This window comes from Hyperolius riggenbachi, chromosome 4, assembly GCF_040937935.1.
Source record: "Hyperolius riggenbachi isolate aHypRig1 chromosome 4, aHypRig1.pri, whole genome shotgun sequence".
Lineage (NCBI taxonomy): Eukaryota > Metazoa > Chordata > Amphibia > Anura > Hyperoliidae > Hyperolius > Hyperolius riggenbachi.
The window spans coordinates 493142244-493161916 of NC_090649.1; positions in this window are offsets into that span (position 1 = coordinate 493142244).

Here is a 19673-nt window from a genome sequence, read left to right on the forward strand (position 1 = left end):
TCACCGGTAATCAGACCCTCTCTGTGTTACACCGATCGTTACACCCTTCACTAATTAATGCAGGCACACAAGTGAGTGTAATGGCCAGCGCTGCCTGCCTTTTACAAGGGGGGGAGTGGCTCCAGGAGAGAGTGTAGCCTAATTGGCTACAATGTGCCTGCTGACTGTGATGTAGAGGGTCAAAGTTGACCCTAATGGCGCACTATGGGTGCGAACCGAACTTCCGGAAAAGTTTGTGATGCATGGCGAACGCGAACCACCGGAAGTTCGCCGGCGAACCATTCGGGCCATCTCTAGTACAGTTGCCCCCAGTATAAGTTACCCAGGTACAGTTGCCCCCACTATAGGTTAGCCAGGTACAGTTGTCCCCCAGTATAGGTTGGCCAGGTACAGTTGTCCCCAGTATAGGTTAGCTAGGTACAATTGCCCCCAGTATACTGTAGGTTAGCCAGGTACAGTTGCCTCTAGTATAGGTTAGCCAGGTACAGTTGCCCCCAGTATAGGTTAGCCAGGTACAATTGTCCCCAGTATAGGTTAGCCAGGTTCAGTTTCCCCCAGTATAGGTTAGCCAGGTACAGTTGCCCCCAGTATAGGTTAGCCAGGTACAGTTGCCTCCAGTATAGATTAGCCAGGTACAGTTGTCCCCAGTATAGGTTAGCCAGGTATAGTAGTCCCCAGTATAGGTTAGTTAGCTACAGTTGTCCCCAGTATAGGTTAACCAGGTACAGTTGTCCCCAGTATAGGTTAGCCAGGTACAGTTGTCCCCAGTATAGCTTAACCAGGTACAGTTGCCCCCAGTATAGGTTAGCCAGGTACAGTCGCCCCCAGTATAGGTTAGCCAGGTACAGTTGCCCTCAGTATAGGTTAGCTAGGTACAGTTGCCCCCAGTATACAATTGCCCCCAGTATATGTTAGCCAGGTACAATTGCCCCAGTATAGGTTAGCCAGGTACAGTTGCCCCCAGTATACAATTGCCCCCAGTATAGGTTAGCCAGGTACAGTTGTCCCCAGTATAGGTTAGCCAGGTACAGTTGCCCCCAGTATAGGTTAGTCAGGTACAGTTGCTCCCAGTATAGGTTAGCCAGGTACAGTTTTCCCCAGTATAGGTTAGCCAGGTACAGTTTTCCCCAGTATAGGTTAGCCAGGTACAGTTGTCTCCAGTATAAGTTAGCCAGGTACAATTGCCTCAGTATAGGTTCGTCAGGTACTGTTGCCCCCAGTATAAGTTAGCCAGGTACAGTTGCCCCCAGTATAGGTTAGCCAGGTAAAGTTCCCTCCAGTATAGGTTAGCCAGGTACAGTTGCCCCCAGTATAGTTTAGCCAGGTACTGTTGTCCCCAGTATAGGTTAGCCAGGTAAAGTTGCCTCCAGTATAGGTTAGCCAGGTACAGTTGTCCCCAGTATAGGTTAGCCAGGTACAGTTGCCCCCAGTATAGGTTAGCCATGTACAGTTGCCCCCAGTATAGATTAGCCAGGTACAGTTGTCCCTAGTATAGATTAGCCAGGTACAGTTGTCCGCAGTATAGGTTAGCCAGGTACAGTTGCCCCAGTATAGGTTAGCCAGGTACAGTTGTCCCTAGTATAGATTAGCCAGGTACAGTTGTCCGCAGTATATGTTAGCCAGGTACAGTTGTCCCCAGTATAGGTTAGCCAGGTACAGTTGTCCCCAGTATAGGTTAGCCAGGTACAGTTGCCCCCAGTATAGGTTAGTCAGGTACAGTTGCCCCCAGTATAGGTTAGCCAGGTACAGTTGTCCCCAGTGTAGGTTGGCCAGGTACAGTTGTCTCCAGTATAAGTTAGCCAGGTACAATTGCCTCAGTATAGGTTAGTCAGGTACTGTTGCCCCCAGTATAGGTTTGCCAGGTACAGTTTCCCCAGTATAGGTTAGCCAGGTAAAGTTGCCTCCAGTATAGGTTAGCCAGGTACAGTTGTCCCCAGTATAGGTTAGCCAGGTACAGTTTCCCCCAGTATAGGTTAGCCAGGTACAGTTGTCCCCAGTGTAGGTTGGCCAGGCACTCTCTTCACTTCCTGTTTCTGCCTGGTGCCGACCCCAGACTTCTGCCGCCTGAGGAAGTCACTTCACCTGGCATCATGGGCGGACCAGGCCTGCCACCACTGACCAATCTGAAGTTTGGTTGGCTCAGACTTGCACCTGCTAGAGATGATCGGAATCAGCTAATTACAATTACGTGAAATTACATGTACATTTTCGCAATTACGCCTATACGTAATTTCAGTGTTTGCCATAGGTTCTATATTACCCAGATACGCCCCTAAAAGAAACTATTACTGAATAGGGGCCAGAGTTCCACAGGCTGACGGACCTGGCAGGAGGTACTGAAGCTCAGTTGGAGGACCAATGAGGGAAGAATGTACTCCTGCGCCTGGTGGCTCTGGAGGGGATGGTGTGATGTCAGCACGATGGAAGGAGCTCAAGGAACCGCCTACAATGGCGGGAGGGGTCCTGCGCAATACTAGAGCCTGAAAACGAAAACTTTATTGACTAACAGATAACAGCCCACTCTTCTGCATAAAGAGGAATATTGGCAGCAGTACCGGTGTGGTTTATGGTGACAATAAGGGCCCTTTTCCACTATAGCGTTTGCGATTGCTGAATCGCAAAATCGCAAACCGCTAGTGATTTTAAAATCGCTACGGTTTGCTTTTTAACATATAAATCGCGGTAGGTCATTTCCACTACCACAATTCGTTTTTTACTTGATCGCGAACGCGCGGCGGAGCGATTATTGCCGAGATTTTGCTATGCTGTGCATAGCATAGCAAAATCGTGATCGCAAACATCGGAAAATCGACGCAGAATTTTGTCCTTTTGCTGAATCGCAATCACTAGCGTTCAGCGTGAACGCTAGCGATTGCTAGTGGAAAAGGGGCCTAAATGCTATACGAATCTTCGCTCTCAGTACAGTCTTCGCGCAGCAGGCAGCTTGCGACGTGTGTCAGGAATGTGCGCAGGGCATGCCATTTAGACGCGCGCTCTGCTTTCCGAGAAGTTCTCTATAATGAAGAATATCTCCACCAGCCCCCCGAGATTTCCTCTTATAATCGCATCTTCACATGTAAGATATCGCCATTTCGCTGCAAATTAATAACCAGCATCTTCCATTTCCTAAATGACCCCCCCTAACCAGCTTGTTTCTAATCAGGGGGAGACACGAGGCAGTTATCTGTATAGAGAGTATTCTCCCCTCCCAGCAGGTCTGCTTTCTTCTGTAATATGTGCCAGACTGCTGGAGGGCTTAAAGAGACACTGAAGCGGAAAAAAAAAAATGATATTATGATTTGTAAGTGTAGTACAGATAAGAAATAAAACATTAAGATCAGATACATCAGTCTAATTGTTTCCAGAACAGGAAGAGTTAAGAAACTCCAGTTGTTATCTCTATGCAAAAAAGGCCATTAAGCTCTATGACTTTCAAAGACATGGAGAGGGCTATCTTCTGACTTTTATTATCTCAACTGTTAGGCCTGGTGCACACCAGAGGAGTTTTTCTGAGCGTTTTGAGTTTTTAAATCTGCTGCTAATGTTATCCTATGTGTCTGTGCACACTGGAGCAATGAGGTTTTGTAAAATACCCCATAGCATTACATTGGTAAGAGCTTTTAGAGATTTCAAAAGCTCTTCCCAATGTAATGCTATGGTTTTTTTTTACAAAACCTCATTGCTCCAGTATGCATAGACACATAGGATAACATTAGCAGCAGATTAAAAAACTCAAAACGCTCAGAAAAACTCCTCTGGTGTGCACCAGGCCTACGTGAACACATTTCTTTTCCTCTGCCAGAGGAGAGGTCATTAGTTCACAGACTGCTCTGAAGGAATCATTTTGAATGCTGAGTGTTGTGTAATCTGCACATATTAGAGAATGATGCAATGTTAGAAAACACACTATATACCTGAAAATAAAAATATGAGGATATTTTCTTTGCTGCTAATCTTCTGGTAATTATTCATAGTACACAACCAATTCACTATATCATATTTTTTTTTCGCTTCAGTGTCTCTTTAAAGGGCTCCTGCGACATTTTCCTGTTGATCTGGTGAAGCGCTTGCGAGTTTTTAATTAGCCGCTGCTGACATAATGATGTTTGAGGAGACATGACAAGAACAATCATATAAAAATGACCATTTTCTTTGCTGTCACCAAGTCAGTGGTGTAGAAACACTATATTAGCAGAATACAGCAGATTGGATGTTTTTGTTTTGTGTGTTTGAGCAGATTTAATCAGATGCCGTTTTCTTATATTTTTAATGGTGATTTATGTTGCCACTATTCCCCTTTCTATCCAACCAAGTGTACGCTGCCTCAAAGTGTAACAAAAAGATATAAACAAAGTCTCAGGCCTCTTTCACAGGGTGACGTTAAAGTCGCACGTTAGAAAATTTTTCAACGCAGACTTAGGGCTCTTTCACACTACAGGCAGCGGTAAAAGCCTAAAACGCTGCGTTTTGGCTGCTGGCGTTTTTAAGGCGTTTAACGCCAATACATTAGTATCAATTGTAATGAGAAACGCCGCGGTCAGCCCTAAAAAAGGTCCTGGGAGCGTTGAAACGCAACGCTCCAAAACGCAGCGTTAGATGTGAAAGGTAAAATGAAAGTCTATGGACTTTCATTTTACCTAGGAAAATGCCAACTTCGGCCGTGGCGTTAAAACGCCGAAAAAGCCCTCTAGTGTGAGAGGGCCCTAATACACAGCAATACAAAATCTGTGCGTTATTCACAGTGCACACGTTGCGTTTGTGTGTAATGTGTAGCATTATTAGAAAGTGCTGCATGCTGTGCATTATATGCGTTATTAGCTGCGTTGGACGCGTACGTTAAAAAGGGGCGCTGGGAAAAAAGGGCGCCGGGTTTGTAACGATAAGCATGGATAACGTTTAAAAATGTATTGTACTGTATTTCGTTTAAAATTAATGTTTTATAAAGTTATAAATCATTAAATATTGTGCATTAAATCGGCAATTGTAAAAACGTTAATCTTTCGTTTAAATAGTGAAACTTATAATAACGTTTAAAAAAAAAAATTACTAAGTAACCCTCCCTGTACCTACCCCTAACCCCTAGACCCCCCTGTTGATGCCTAAACCTAAGACCCCCCCTGTTGGTGCCTAAGTAACCCTCCCTGTACCTACCCCTAACCCCTAGACCCCCCTGTTAGTGCCTAAACCTAAGACCCCCCTGTTGGTGCCTAAACCTAAGACCCCCCTGTTAAGACCCCCCTGTTGGTGCCTAAACCTAAGACCCCCCTGTTGGTGCCTAAACCTAAGACCCCCTGTTGGTGCCTAAACCTAAGACCCCCCTGTTGGTGCCTAAACCTAAGACCCCCCTTTTGGTGCCTAAACCTAAGACCCCCTGTTGGTGCCTAAACCTAAGACCCCCCTGTTGGTGCCTAAACCTAAGACCCCCCTGTTGGTGCCTAAACCTAAGACCCCCCCTGTTTGTTTTTTCGTTTAAAAATAATGTAAAAAAAAAAAAAAAATGTACTGTTTTTCGTTTAAAAATAATGTTTGAAAAAAATATTGTACTGTTTTTCGTTTAAAAATAATATTTAAAAATGTATAAATCATTAAATAATGTGTAATCATGAGAAGCAGTAATAAAACATTAAGTCTCCGGGCGCCGCTTTTAAAACGTTATTTTTCTCCGGCGCCCTTTTTTCCTAGCGGGCGCCCATTAAACGATATTTATTATAGGAGTGAATGGCGGCGCCCGATTTGTCCACTAGCCTCAGGCGCCCGAATTTACTGTTTCCGCGTTGGACTGTTTGCACATGCTCAGTGATGACCTGGAAGCATACTTTTCATTGCCTGTATGCTCTACTGTATGCGACGATAACGGGGCATTAAGTAGCGTTGCAACTTTTTTGGGGCGTTGCGTTGTAATTTGCGTTGCGACTTTAACATTGCATCAAAATGCAACGTCCTACTGTGAAAGAGGCCTCAGTCTTAGGCCTTGTTCCCATTGCGTTCCATTCGTGTGTCCCTCTGCATTGGGCACTTTTTTACACTTTTTTTTTTTTTTTGTAGATTTCTGTGTGTTGGATGTTTTTGTTAAGCGCTTTTGCAGAACGATTGCGTCTTTTCACTTCCTGACATCAGAGAACTCTTTGATCCGGAAAATAATAAATACAATGTATTTATTCTTAAAAACGCTCACGCAATCGCTGCACAAAACGCTATTTTCTGAGCGTTTTGCGATTTCCTATACCTTCTATTCAGGCAGAATCGCCTCAAAAATGGTCCAGGCACCGCTTTTCTGAGCAGATCGGAAGCGAACCGCTCAGATGTGAACTTTCTCATAGAGAATCATTGCACAAGCGTTTCGGGGCGATTTTGAAAATCGCCCCTACTGTGAACAAGGCCCATACCCACGATGTGTTTTATTGGAACAATTTTTCCAGATCAAGATTTTTTTTCTGCAATATTGTGCAACATCATAGAGAATGTTTCGCAAATCACACCACCCGCGGCAATCGTTCAATTTTGAACGACCACCGTGCTGGATTAAGTCACTGTTTTTGTGGGTTTTACCACAATCAAGTCAACAATCGTTTACACACTCGTTGTTTACAGCGGCGCACACAACACTTGCAGATTCGGCCAGAGGGATCGTAAAAAGATTGTTCGTCGGCGGAGATCCCAGATCCATCTGGCCGCATCTGGCCATAGGTACTTAAGGTGGCCAATTTGTTGAACAATCGCTTATGAACGATTCTTCATATGAATGATCCTAAATCATTGTACGGGACCACTAATGGACAAAAATCCCCTAACCAATCCGATCAGATTAATGAAATCGATCCAAATTTCTGTTCAATGCCAATAATCTGATTAGTTAGAAGATGTTGGTTCATTAGTGGTTCCAAATGATTATTGAGGATCGTTCATATGAAGAGTCATTTGTTATCGACCGTTCTACAAATTGTATTGTTTGTGGCCACCTTTAGGTTACCCACTTCATATCTCAGCTACAATACATTCACGTAGTTGGAGAGCCCTCATGAAAGCCCAACTACATAAAAATAATGCTGCATACACACTTGAGATAAAAGTCTTTGGAAAAGGCAAGATCACAGACCAATTTTACCCCATTCCATGTAGTATGAGAGCCATACCTACACAGTCTATTCTATGGAGCTGCACTCCCCATCAGACAGAAATCTTACCACCCTCCATGTAGTATGAGAGCCACACCTACACAGTCTATTCTATGGAGCTGCGCTCCCCATCAGACAGAAATCTTACCCCCTTCCATGTAGTATGAGAGCCACACCTACACAGTCTATTCTATGGAGCTGCACTCCCCATCAGACAGAGATCTTACCCCCTCCCATGTAGTATGAGAGCCACACCTACACAGTCTATTCTATGGAGCTGCACTCCCCATCAGACAGAGATCTTACCACCATCCATGTAGTATGAGAGCCATACTCTACACAGTCTATTCTATGGAGCTGCACTCCCCATCAGACAGAAATCTTACCCCCTTCCATGTAGTATGAGAGCCATACCTACACAGTCTATTCTATGGAGCTGCACTCCCCATCAGACAGAAATCTTACTCCCTTCCATGTAGTATGAGAGCCATACTCTACACAGTCTATTCTATGGAGCTTCACTCCCCATCAGACAGAGATCTTACCCCCTTCCATGTAGTATGAGAGCCACACCTACACAGTCTATTCTATGGAGCTGAGCTCCCCATCAGACAGAAATCTTACCCCCTTCCATGTAGTATGAGAGCCATACTCTACACAGTCTATTCTATGGAGCTGCACTCCCCATCAGACAGAAATCTTACCCCCTTCCATGTAGTATGAGAGCCACACCTACACAGTCTATTCTATGGAGCTGCACTCCCCATCAGACAGAGATCTTACCCCCCTCCATGTAGTATGAGAGCCACACCTACACAGTCTATTCTATGGAGCTACACTCCCCATCAGACAGAAATCTTACCCCCTTCCATGTAGTATGAGAGCCATACTCTACACAGTCTATTCTATGGAGCTGCGCTCCCCATCAGACAGAAATCTTACCCCCTTCCATGTAGTATGAGAGCCATACCTACACAGTCTATTCTATGGAGCTGCACTCCTCATCAGATACAATCTTTGCAAGATGCTGCACACATTCAAAAGATCAGTATCTGCAAAAGATCTCTTCCTGCAATAGATCCATTCCTGCAAAATGCATTCATAGTCTATAAGATCTGCAGATCCTCATACACACCTTGTTTAACAGACTTCATCTGCATGAAAGCCTGTGTGTGTGTGTGTGTGTGTGTGTGTGTGTGTGTGTGTGTGTGTGTGTGTGTGTGTGTGTGTGTACAGTGTGTGTACAGTGTGTGTACAGTGTGTGTGTGTGTGTGTGTACAGTGTGTGTACAGTGTGTGTACAGTGTGTGTACAGTGTGTGTGTGTGTACAGTGTGTACAGTGTGTACAGTGTGTGTGTGTGCGCGCGCCACGATCACTCGAAAACGGCTTGACCAATTTGTACGAAACTTGGCATACAGATCCCTTACTACCTGGGATGATAAGTTCTGGGGGCCTCGCGGCCCCCCTGCACACCTGGGCGGAGCTACAAACAGCAAATCAGATTCCACCCAATTATGTCAATGGAAGAAATGTAAAAGGCTGTCATTCTCACAGTAATCGAGCCAGAGTCCCCACACATGGCACAGTTGGTCACTTGGTGACCGAGGTTACAAATCCAGGAAAAGTGAGCGGAGCATAAAACAGCCAATAAAATTTCAGACATTCATTTTAAATGGGAAAATGTAAACTGCTGCCATTCTTAGACTGTTAAATTGCAGGGTTTTCAAACTTGCCACAGTTGGTCACTGGGTGAATGAGATTAAGATTCAGGAAAGTGGGTGGAGCCTACAACAGCCAATCAAAATTCACCTATTGATTTTCAAGGGGAATATTTAAACTGCTACCATTCTTACACTGTTTATTGCAGAGGCTTCAAACCTGCTACAGTGGGTCATTGGGTGACTGGGGTCCAAATTTGCTAAAGGGGAGGGGCCACAAACATCCAAACAGATTTCCTTGGTGAATAAACTGCTTCCATTCACACATTTTTGATGCCAGGAACCTGAAAGCTCACACACTTGGTCATTCAGTGACTGTCAAGGTTACAAAAAGTGGGCGGAGCCAAAACCAGATTTCACTGGGAAAATATAAACTGCAGCCATTCTTACACTGTTAATGGCAGGGTTCTCAAACTTTGCACAGTTGGTGGGTCACCTGTTGATTTTTTAAGGGGAATACTTAAATTGCTGCCATTCTTACATTGTTAATAGCAGATGCCTCAAACCTGCTACAGTTGGTCACTGGGTGACTGGGGTTCAAATTAAGAAAGGGGGTAGGGCCAAAACAGAAAATCAGATTTGTTTCATTTCAATGGGAATATACAAATTATTGATACCAAAGCTCATAAACTTGGTAATTGAGCGACTGTATATCAAGGTTAGAAAAAGTGGGCGGCTCCAACAACTACATTTTTTACATGGGAAAATATAAACTACAACCATTCTTACACTGTTAATGGTAGGGTTCCCAAACTTGACACAGTTGGTCACTGGGATTAATATTCAGAAAGTGGGTGGAGCCTACAACAGCCAATCAGATTTGTTTCATTTCACTGGGAAGATACAGTTTATTGATGCCAAGGACCCCAAAGCTCACAAACTTGGTCATTGAGTGTTTGTGTGTTAAGGTTAGAAAAAGTGGGCGGAGCCAACAGCAGCCAAATGCATATCCGGGCAGTGCCGAGTCATCAGCTAGTGAGTGTATAAAGATCATAGCATTGACCGCTGTAAGCCAAAAAGAGTTTTCTGATTTTTCTTTGCCATCCACATAGACCTTCTCACAGTCTTGGTATTGGATTCCCACCTATGGTGGTCCATGAATATCTTCCTTAGTCTGCCGCCCTCTGCCATGGCCACTATGGCCCTGCAATGTTTTGTGTTCCGGGGAATCAGAGCAGTGCACAGCAGGTGTTGCTGTCTCTCCGATTTTGTCTTCTGTTCACATATCATCCAGAATGAAGTTATCAGCCAGTGTGACGAGTGCCACGCCTTCACACTGTGTTATCCTTCTGTGTCTGGGCAGAATGGTTGCTCTTGAAGCTGACTCAGGTAGCGTGTATAATTGTTTTTAACAAATGATGACCTCCTTGGCACACAGCTGCCAGCTGTAATTAATTGAAGAGGAAAAGCACTTTAGGAGAGTCGCAGTTCTGGCTTCATCTCATTACACAATAAGTGACTTTCATACATGGACGCTGAGTATTATGTTATGCAGGAAGCTGAGACACAAGGTTCCTTCTGGGATAAACCAGCGAATATCTGCACAGTTAAAGGTGACATGTGACATGATGAGATAGACATGGGTATGTACAATGCCTTACACACAAAAAAACTATGCTGTGTTCCTTTTTTTCTTTCTCTGCCTGAAAGAGTTAAACATCAGCTATGCAAGTGACAGTTTAAGTCCGGGAGTTTAAGACTGAGTCAGGCTATAGCATAATGAGTAATTACAGCCATAAAACACTTTCCTGTCAGTAAATGGCTTCTGAGAGCAAGAAAGAGATTAAAAAAAAGGTCAATAATTCATACTTCAATGACGGTGTCATTGAGCAGAGACAATTAAACAGTAAACATTAAAAAGTAGATTTAAATATAAGATAAAACTGTGGGATATCTAAAAAAGTCATTTTTAGGAGGAGACAGTGGGATGTGGGGGGAATGGGTGGAAAAACAAGGGGTGGGGGAGAGCGCACTCAGGTTGTCATTCAATAACAATGGCCAGCCGGTCGTGGAATATTCTCACCTGGATCTGTGGCTGACTGTCCCATACGGGGTGGCCAGCAGAAAGGCTTTGTCCCACTTGGACCAGGGACCAAGTCTTGGCAGAAGTCCTGCACAAGGCGTGAAGACGATAGCCTCCTCAGAGCTGTACTAGCAGGCTGCTGTTCTGGTATATTCTCCACCTAGCCTGAGTGCTGTGATGCCACAATAGGCGGCTGCACTGTCAGGCAGTCGTGGGTGGGTTAAGAAATTTGGGTTTAAGCGATTTGCCAGTGCAAGTGTATGCAAGTAGGAAATAGACGGCGGCTGCCGTGTGAATCAAAAGTAAAAACTTTTATTGTAGCTAAGCAACGCGTTTCAGAGGGCTCAACCCTCTTTCATCAGGCGCTGCCCCAAATTGGTCACATTGTCGATCGGACATGCACTTGGCAGCACCGATTTTTATCTGATTCGATAATAATTATCGAATCGGATGGTCGATCGGCCACCAAGTCGCTAGAAGTATGGCTAAGTTTACTGTCTTGCAGTTATCAATAGGAAATGAAATCTCAAGAGGTTAAAATCCCCCATGTTGGCCAGGCCTTAATCTGCAGCATCAGAAACACACAAGATTCTTTTTTTATTCTTACATTTTAATTCTCTTGGTAACCTTGAGTATGACAAGCTGGCAGCTCAGCCTAATAGCCGGCACAAGCGTTGCTGCGGTCTGTAATTGGCCGCGGCCGGCGGTGTGCGAGAGACGTTTGATGTCAGCGTGATCTGCAGGTTTGTGTGGTTGTGTCTCTGTGTGTCCCGCCGACACTGGCGTCCCTCCGCTTTGTCCTGGAAGAAGGCTTTAATCTGTTTGTTAACAAGTGCAGAGATCATTTCTGTACTGCTGCTCTCTATTGCATTGATTTGTGGCTTCCCGCACATTGCCTTATTATGTTAATGTAAGTGGCCTGTTTGTGTGCTTTCTTTTTATAAGATGTAATCTGCGGCCATGTTTACAGCTGCTCAATAATATATGAATTGCAGAGTAATTACAGCGCATGGTACAGAATACTAAACTGCTTGGGTCAGAGCCAGGGGTGGCTGCAGGGTGAGTCCTGGGCAGCCAATGGGGTTAGAGAGAAACAGTAGGGTGGGCGGGGCCAAAACAGAAAACCACAGGAAAAAGGGCGTCGCCATAGGTTCCCATTATAAATGCCGTGTTTTGAGACAATGAGAGGAAATTTGGGCACAAGGAGGCGCCCAATAAAATAGCAACTGCTGAGTCTTCCAGCTATGGAAAGCCACAATTAGCATAGTGTGAAGACTCGGCACCCACTATCTTGTCAGGCACTTCACTGCGTCAATTTTCTCCCTTTTGCCACAAGTTGTGGCACAGCCGGGGGGGGGGGGGGGGAGGAGGGACATTTAAGGTTTAGATGCCACTGGGGAGGAGAGTTAGGGTTAGGCGCCACCAAGGGAGGATGGTTAAGGATTAGGCGCCACTGGGGGGAAGGTTAAGGGTTAGGTGCCACCAGGCGGAGATGGTTAAGGATTAGGCGCCACCGGGGGGGGATGGTTAAGGCAGGGAACACACTTGTCTTTCAGTTCTCTGCGTGCGTTTTCCTGCATACTTTTTCTGCACACCAAGTGTGTCTCTATGCAGGAAAACGCGCGCGTTTTTTTCCCAGCAGCTGATGTAGTTGATAGGGGAAACTGCCAAAATGTGCAGAATCAGGATGCAGAATGTCAGTTTTTTTTCTGCGCGCGAACAACATATTAACCTCCTTAGCGGTAACCCCGTGTGTGACACGGGGTAAGCCGCCGGAGGGTGCCGCTCAGGCCCTGCTGGGCCGATTTACATAATTTTTTTTTTGCTGGACGCAGCTAGCACTTTGCTAGCTGCGCCAGCACCCCGATCGCCGCTGCCGCGCGCCCGATCGCCGCTATCCGGTGCGGCGCGCGCCCCCCCCCCCCAGACCCCTGCGCTGCCTGGCCAATCAGTGCCAGGCAGCGCCAAGGGGTGGATCGGGTCTACCAATGACGTCCCGACGTCGGTGACGTCATTCCGCCCCGTCGCCATGGCGACGGGGGAAGCCCTCCAGGAAATCCCGTTCTTTGAACGGGATTTCCTGATCGCCTATCGCCGGAGGCGATCGGCGGGGCTGGGGGGATGCCGCTGAGCAGCGGCTATCATGTAGCGAGCCCTCGGCTCGCTACATGATTTAAAAAAAAAAAAATTAAAAAAAAACTGCTGCGCTGCCCCCTGGCGGTATTTTTCATACCGCCAAGGGGGTTAAGTGTGTACAAGCCCATTGATTAACATGAGTTCTCAGTTTTTCTGTGCAGAAAACGCGCACGAAAACAGTCAAGTGTGTTCCCTGCCTAAGGGTTAGGTGGCACCAGGGGGAGATGGTTAAGGATTAGGCGCCACCGGGGGGATGGTTAAGGGTTAGGCTCCACCGGGGGGGGGGGGGGGGTTAAGGGTTAGGCGGCACCAGGGGGAGATGGTTAAGGGTTAGGTGACACCAGGGAAAATAGTTAAGGGTTAGGCACCACCAGGGGGAGATGGTTAAGGATTAGGCACCCCCGGGGGGATGGTTAAGGGTTAGGCGCCACCGGGGGGGAGGGTTAAGGGTTAGGCGCCACCGGGGGGGAGGGTTAAGGGTTAGGCGCCACCGGGGGGGAGGGTTAAGGGTTAGGCACCACCGGGGGAGGGTTAAGGGTTAGGCACCACCAGGGGGAGATGGTTAAGGGTTAGGTGACACCAGGGAAAATAGTTAAGGGTTAGGCACCACCAGGGGGAGATGGTTAAGGGTTAGGTGACACCAGGGAAAATAGTTAAGGGTTAGGCACCACCAGGGGGAGATGGTTAAGGGTTAGGTGCCACTGGGGGGGGGGGGGGAGGGGGGGATGGGGGGATGGATAAGGGTTAGGTGACACCAGGGAAAATAGTTAAGGGTTAGGTAACACCGGTAGAGTTGGGCCGAACCTCCGATTTTAGGTTCGCGAACCGGGTTCGCGAACTTTCGCGGAACGTTCGGTTCGCGTTAAAGTTCGCGAACCGCAATAGACCTCAATGGGGATGCGAACTATGAAAAAAAAAAATAATTATGCTGGCCACAAAAGTGATGGAAAAGATGTTTCAAGGGGTCTAACACCTGGAGGGGGGCATGGCGGAGTGGGATACACGCCAAAAGTCCCCGGGAAAAATCTGGATTTGACGCAAAGCAGCGTTTTAAGGGCAGAAATCACATTGAATGCTAAATGACAGGCCTAAAGTGCTTTAAAACATCTTGCATGTGTATACATCAATCAGGTAGTGTAATTAAGGTACTGCTTCACACTGACACACCAAACTCACCGTGTAACGCACCGCAAACAGCTGTTTGTGTAGTGACGGCCGTGCTGGACTGGTGCGCACCATGGCGAGAGTGCAGGTTTTGGTGGCTTTACAGCCCATATGGTCGGCCTGGCTGATGTAGCTGAATGACAGAACAGTGACTGTCCAGCTGATCAAATTTGGTCTGACCACAATGAAGCAACGACCTTATTATCTTTTGTGTGCCCCCCGAGACACTCATCTAGGCGCCGGTCATTGCTTCATTGTGATACGCAAGCCCCTTCACCACGGCAAGGTAATGATCACGAAGGGGAATGGGCGCATGTACATGCCTTTTCTTTTGTTGTTGCAGCTGCCCGCAGTGCAGCCAGAAAAATTAGGCAGTCATGTACACGCACCAGAAAAATTATTACAGCGGCCGCTGCTAGCAGCGGCCTAAAAAATTCAGCAATCCGCCTGGAGTCCCGGACCCTGTTGGTGGTGGCGGAGAAGGTAGTGAAGCGGCCTGCAGGCAGACATGCTGTGTGGAGGGACTGGGAGCGACTTAGTCTTTTTGGGGCAGGCCAGGCAGCCAGTCACACGGCGTGCAGGCAGAGATGCTGTGTGTGCGGGGACTGACTTAGTCTTGGGGCGGGCAGCAGCCCTCCGGGATCCATGCCTCATTCATTTTGATAAAGGTGAGGTACTTAACACTTTTGTGACTTAGGCGACTTCTCTTCTCTGTGACAATGCCTCCAGCTGCGCTGAAGGTCCTTTCTGAGAGGACGCTTGCGGCAGGGCAGGAGAGAAGTTGGATGGCAAATTGGGACAGCTCTGGCCACAGGTCAAGCCTGCGCACCCAGTAGTTCAAGGGTTCCTCATCGCTGTTCACAGCAGTGTCTACATCCACACTTAAGGCCAGGTAGTCGGCTACCTGCCGGTCGAGGCGTTGGTGGAGGGTGGATCCGGAAGGGCTACGGCGAGGCGTTGGACTAAAGAACGTCCGCATGTCCGACATCACCATGAGATCGCTGGAGCGTCCTGTCTTTGACTGCGTGGACACGGGAGGAGGATTAGTGGCAGTGGTACCTTGCTGGCGTTGTGCTGTCACATCACCCTTAAAGGCATTGTAAAGCATAGTTGACAGCTGGTTCTGCATGTGCTGCATCCTTTCCACCTTCCGGTGAGTTGGTAACAGGTCCGCCACTTTGTGCCTGTACCGAGGGTCTAGTAGTGTGGCCACCCAGTACAGCTCATTCCCCTTGAGGTTTTTTATACGGGGGTCCCTCAACAGGCAGGACAGCATAAAAGACGACATCTGCAGAAAGTCGGATCCAGTACCCTCCATCTCCTCTTGCTCTTCCTCAGTGACGTCACGTAAGTCAACCTCCTCCCCCCAGCCGCGAACAATACCACGGGAAGGTTGAGCAGCACAAGCCCCCTGCGACGCCTGCTGCGGTTGTTCTCCTGCCGCTGTCCCCTCCTCCTCCTCCCCCAAAGAAACACCTTGCTCATCATCCTCTGAGTCTGACTCGTCTTCTGCACACGACCTCTCTTCTTCCTCCTCCTCCCCCCTCTGTGCTGCCGCAGGTGTTGAGGAAACAGCTGGGTCTGATGAAAATTGGTCCCATGCCTGTTCCTGCCGTAACGGTTCCTGGTCACGCTCATTCGCAGCTTCATCCGCCACTCTACGCACAGCACGCTCCAAGAAGTACGCGTAGGGAATTAAGTCACTGATGGTGCCCTCACTGCGGCTCACCAGGTTGGTCACCTCCTCAAACGGCCGCATGAGCCTGCATGCATTTTTCATCAGTGTCCAGTTGTCGGGCCAGAACATCCCCATCTTCCCAGACTGTTTCATTCTACTCCAGTTGTAGAGGTACTGGGTGACGGCTTTCTTCTGTTCTAGCAGGCGGGAGAACATGAGCAGGGTCGAGTTCCAGCGAGTGGGGCTATCGCAAATGAGGCGTCTCACCGGCATGTTGTTTTTACGCTGAATTTCTGCAAATCGTGCCATGGCTGTGTAAGAGCGCCTCAAATGCCCACAGAACTTCCTGGCCTGCTTCAGGACATCCGCTAAGCCAGGGTACTTTGCCACAAATCTTTGAACCACTAGATTCATGACATGTGCCATGCAGGGTATGTGTGTCAGCTTCCCCATATGCAAAGCGGCAAGCAGATTGCTGCCGTTGTCGCACACCACGTTGCCTATCTCCAGGTGGTGCGGGGTCAGCCACTCATCCACCTGTTTCTTAAGAGCAGCCAGGAGAGCTGCTCCAGTGTGACTCTCCGCTTTGAGACAAGCCATGTCTAAGATGGCGTGACACCGTCGTACCTGGCATGCAGCATAGGCCCTGCGGAGCTGGGGCTGTGTAGCTGGAGAGGAGAACTGCCACTCAGCCAAGGAGGAGGAGGAGGACAGCGAAGAGCATGTAGCAGGAGGAGAGGAGGTGGCAGGAGGCCTGCCTGCAAGCCGTGGAGGTGTCACAATTTGGTCCGCCGCTTTCTGCTTGCCATCGTTCACCACCAGGTTCACCCAATGGGCTGTGTAGGTAATGTAGCGGCCCTGCCTGTGCTTGGCAGACCAGGCATCCGTGGTCAGGTGTACCCTTGACCCAACGCTCTTCGCAAGAGATGACACCACTTGCCTCTCAACTTCACGGTGCAGTTGGGGTATGGCCTTTCTCGAAAAATAAGTGCGGCCTGGCATCTTCCACTGCGGTGTTCCGATGGCCACAAATTTACGGAAGGCCTCAGAGTCCACCAGCCGGTATGGTAACAGCTGGCGAGCTAACAGTTCCGCCACGCCAGCTGTCAGACGCCGGGCAAGGGGGTGACTGGCCAAAAGTGGCTTCTTCCGCTCAAACATTTCCTTCACGGACACCTGACTGCTGCTGTGGGCAGAGGAGCAGGAACCGCTCAAGGGCAGAGGCGGAGTGGAGGAGGGTGCCTGTGAAGGTGCAAGGGAGAAAGCGGCAGAAGCAGATGATGCACCTGAAGGAGGAAGAGGAGAAGGAGGGTGACTTTTCTTTTGTGTGCTGCTGCTGCTTTTGCTCAGGTGGCCATCCCATTGCTGTTTGTGCCTTTTCTCCAGGTGCCTTCGTAAGGCACTTGTCCCTACGTGAGTGTTGGCCTTTCCACGGCTCAATTTTTGTTGGCAGAGCGAACAGATGGCTTTGGTCCGATCTGAGGCACACACATTAAAAAATTTCCACACCGCTGAGCCACCCTGGGATGTGGGCACTATGGGGACCTCAGCAGCTGATGATGAAGGGCAAGTTGGCTGGCTGTACATAGGTGGCGATACATGGTGCCGGACTCTGCCACCAGCTGTTTCTGACGAAGAGCTGCCCCAGCTTCTTTCAGCAACTTCTATCCTCCTACTACTCTCTGACTCCCCCTCTGAACTGTCCCCCTCTTCATCTCCTCTATTGGGAACATACAGAGGATCCCTATCATCGTCATCATCGTCATCATCGTAATCATCCTGCCCAGCTTCGCTTGACTCAGAAAAATCCAAACATGCACCATCAGTAGGTCCTTCATCCTCCTTACACGTTACATCCATAGTGTTGTCGCGTAACGCAGACATATGAGCTGGTGAAAATTCATCTGGCTGTAACAATGGCTGTGCATCAGTGATTTCACCACCACTAAATAATTCTTGCGAAGTGTCAAATGCAGCGGAAGTGGTGCTAGTAGTAGCGCTGGTGGCTGAGCAAGATGAGGTGTTCTGTGTCGCTAAATACTCAACCACGTCCTGACAATCTTCTTCCGAGCACTGTACTGTGGGCCAGGTCCACACGAAATTACATTTACACGACCTCGCGCAGACCTGCCGGGTGGCCTTCCTCTGCCTCTGCCACTACCTCTTCCTCTTCCTCTACCTGTTTTGTCCATATCGGGTATGCACGGAGTGGTATATCACACTGCGTGCACTCACGTAGGTAGGTGGGTTCACTTAACTGCACAGGTATGCGCACTGATGCGGTGGGTTCACTGAACAGTACAGGTATACAGTGGCGGGTTCACTGAACACAACAGGTATGCAGTGGCGGGTTCACTGAACAGGTATACAGTGGCGGGTCCACTGAACAGAACAGTTATACAGTGGCGGGTCCACTGAACAGAACAGGTATACAGTGGCGGGTTTACAGAACAGGTATGCAGTGGCAGGATCACTGAACAGGTATACAGTGGCGGGTCCACTGAACAGAACAGGTATACAGTGGCGGGTTCACAGAACAGGTATGCAGTGGCAGGTTCACTGAACACAACAGGTATGCAGTGGCGTGTTCACTAAACAGGTATACAGTGGCGGGTCCACTGAACAGAACAGGTATACAGTGGCGGGTTCACAGAACAGGTATACAGTGGCGGGTCCACTGAACAGAACAGGTATACAGTGGCGGGTTCACAGAACAGGTATACAGTGGCGGGTCCACTGAACAGAACAGGTATACAGTGGCGGGTTCACAGAACAGGTATGCAGTGGCAGGTTCACTGAACACAACAGGTATGCAGTGGCGGGTTCACTGAACAGGTATACAGTGGCGGGTCCACTGAACAGAACAGGTATACAGTGGCGGGTTCACAGAACAGGTATGCAGTGGCAGGATCACTGAACAGGTATACAGTGGCGGGTCCACTGAACAGAACAGGTATACAGTGGCGGGTCCACTGAACAGAACAGGTATACAGTGGCGGGTTCACAGAACAGGTATGCAGTGGCAGGATCACTGAACAGGTATACAGTGGCGGGTCCACTGAACAGAACAGGTATACAGTGGCGGGTTCACAGAACAGGTATACAGTGGCGGGTCCACTGAACATAACAGGTATACAGTGGCGGGTTCACAGAACAGGTATGCAGTGGCAGGTTCACTGAACACAACAGGTATGCAGTGGCGTGTTCACTAAACAGGTATACAGTGGCGGGTCCACTGAACAACAGAACAGGTATACAGTGGCGGGTTCACAGAACAGGTATACAGTGGCGGGTCCACTGAACAGAACAGGTATACAGTGGCGGGTTCACAGAACAGGTATGCAGTGGCAGGATCACTGAACAGGTATGCAGTGGGCTGAGGGCTCACTGAACAGAACAGGTATGCAGTGGCAGGATCACTGAACAGGTATGCAGTGGCAGGATCACAGTACAGGTATGCAGTGGCAGGATCACAGTACAGGTATGCAGTGGGCTGAGGGCTCACTGAACAGAACAGGTATGCAGTGGCAGGATCACTGAACAGGTATGCAGTGGGCTGAGGGCTCACTGAACAGAACAGGTATACAGTGGCAGGATCACTGAACAGGTATGCAGTGGCAGGATCACAGTACAGGTATGCAGTGGGCTGAGGGCTCACTGAACAGAACAGGTATGCAGTGGCAGGATCACTGAACAGGTATGCAGTGGCAGGATCACAGTACAGGTATGCAGTGGGCTGAGGGCTCACTGAACAGAACAGGTATGCTGTGGCAGGATCACTGAACAGGTATGCAGTGGCAGGATCACAGTACAGGTATGCAGTGGGCTGAGGGCTCAC